General features: G+C 37.0%; 1 protein-coding gene across 1 annotated transcript in view; it reads left to right on the forward strand.

The window, feature by feature from the left end:
- Positions 1-350, forward strand: part of LOC143275993 (uncharacterized) — a 6,057-nt gene extending 5,707 nt beyond the window's left edge. The window contains exon 4 of the mRNA XM_076580359.1: positions 1-350. This exon is cut by the window's left edge and continues 823 nt beyond it. The gene's annotated coding sequence lies outside the window, so the exon portion shown is untranslated.
- The last annotated feature ends 2,150 nt before the right edge of the window (positions 351-2,500 follow it).

Genomic DNA, 2,500 nt, shown 5'->3' on the forward strand with positions numbered 1-2,500 from the left:
ATTGTTGTTGTTGTTGTTGTTATTGTTGTTGTTGCTGTTCTTGTTGTTGTTCTTCTTCTCCTTCCTCTTCTTGCTGTTCCTCTTGTTATTGTTATCGTTGTTGTTTTTGTTATGACTCTCCCATCGTTTGAAATCCACAATACATTTATAACGTTTCGGTCCATCTCTTTTACTGCACTGTTGTTGTTTTCGATCAATTTTACAAAGACACCATAATGAATTCAAACCAATTTACTATGATGCGAAGTCTCACAATTCCATGTTCTACAACCAGCAGGTATGCTTTGTTATCCGTGCACCTGATTATTGTTCAATGAGTTTGAAAAATAAAATTGTGACTGGAAATATGATATACTTGCGTCAGAGAGAGAGAAATAACGAGAGACGTTGCACAATAATGCAAGATGTATAATGTAATGTACTTTATGACTCTTACCAGGACAGCTTCAATTAACGACACGTTGCAGTGTAATTCAGCAATCCACATCCTGTCACCTGGCAAGAATAGATTAACTCACTGGAGAGGCCCAGTTTTTCCCCTTTCTTTTTCTCACACAGACTCCATCTGATATCGAGTGGGTGTCTGCACGGCCCAGCCAAAAGCTTTCTCGGGATTCATTGTCTTCTTCCATCTCTTCAGACATAGAACATTCTGTTTCTAACAATTCATTGACGTCAGCAGCGCAAGAACCCCCTGTTTGTTGTTCGTAAGGAGAGTTAAAATAATTGCCCACGGTAAATGTGGAGTGGAAAATTACGCCAAATCATCCCATCGGCGTCTGTTAGTGAGAGAGAATGATTACAAAACTCAAGAATTCCAAACACAGCTGTTGGACAACTTGTATACACGGCAATTAATGTTGAGTTGTCTGATCATTTTGATATACTTGAGTACACACACACACATATATATATATATATATATATATATAACATCACAGGGTTATTCAAATTAGTGAGAGAGAGAGAGATTCTGTGTGCTGAGGTGAAAATTGAAATTACTTCCCTTTAAGAATTGTTTAATTCATCATTACATTCACTCTAAGACATTTTTTTCAGGAGCAAGCTTCCTGAAGAAAATTGAAACAAGAAAATTAGCTAACAATCTTTACTCTTATTACATAATTTTTCAAGTTTATTTCAAAGAGAATGCATTCATAAAGAAACTGAATCCTGAAAAATGCTGAAACATGTATATGCACTTCACATTTGTTACAAAGCATGTTAATGGCTTGATATACTCATCATGTTAACAGTGCATAAGTGGTTTACTAGTATTTATAAAAAGGTCTTGGCACTATTGTGCTAAACACTGAAACTTAATACAATAGCAATGATCTCACTTCTCTCAACAGACATATTTCAGGTTTTATATGAAGGGTATGAATTGTAAAACAACACAAACACACACACTTCACTTCATATGGCAATACAGGGTTACGTTCATAATGCATTACTAACTATTATATATATATATATATATATATATATATATGAGCAAACAATTAGGCATGGAGATGAAATGATTAATAGTAAAGAATGGTAACTCTCCATTCACAAGGTACACAACTTCAAGTCAGTGCTGCTTACGCTACCGATTCAGCTTGCACACAGGTAAATAAAAGGCACATTGGAACAAACCCAGACACTTCCTCAAAAAGAAAGCGCCGGGCCTGTCCTAAAACCGATCATCTGACATGTGCACACAGCAGCAAAGACAGAAGAAATGTGCAAACACACATAAGCTTTTATTTAAGACTTGCATAGCCTCTTTAATCCTGAACAAGCCACACAGAACACATGGACAATACAGAACAAACACTGTCTTTGCTCATTTGATATATATTATTTAATCCAAAACACTTTTAAACGAGTTTTTTTTTCTCTCTCTCCTCACGAATCCTTTACTCGATAAAACGCGAAGCACAGGTGAGTCTTGAAGGCTTTTCCTCTTGTTTTTCAAGTGACAACACTAGTTCTTTGGCTTGTCACTGTTGATCTAGAACTTAAGGTGTCAGTGACAGTACATTTTTGCCATCAAAGAGCAGCTTTGGTCACACACACACACACACACACACACACACCTGAAGTTTTATTTGAAAGATTGTTCTGTATGCTTCAGTGTGTGTGTGTATGTGTGTGTGTGTGTGTGTGCGCGAGCGCAACCAATCGGCTGAATGTAGTGTAAAGAGTCATTGAATTTTGGTGTGTGTGTGTGTGTGTGTGTGTGCATGCGTCTGTATGTATGTGTGTATGTAAGCACGCGCGAGTTTGTGTATGTCTGTATGCCTTCTTCCTAAGTCGTCTCAAATCTCCACCCCCCGTCTCTCTCTCTCTCTCTCTCTCTCTCTCTCTCTCTCTCTCTCTCATATATATGTTTTTTTCACATCACATTACTTTGAATGGATGGTCGAATTGCAGTTACTTGTACAAATTGAGTGATAAATATTACTTCTACTGATGCGTATTATTTGTATTATAAACTACCACGTCATTAGGA

The sequence above is a fragment of the Babylonia areolata genome, chromosome 31 (genome assembly GCF_041734735.1).
Source record: "Babylonia areolata isolate BAREFJ2019XMU chromosome 31, ASM4173473v1, whole genome shotgun sequence".
NCBI classification, from domain to species: Eukaryota; Metazoa; Mollusca; class Gastropoda; order Neogastropoda; family Buccinidae; genus Babylonia; species Babylonia areolata.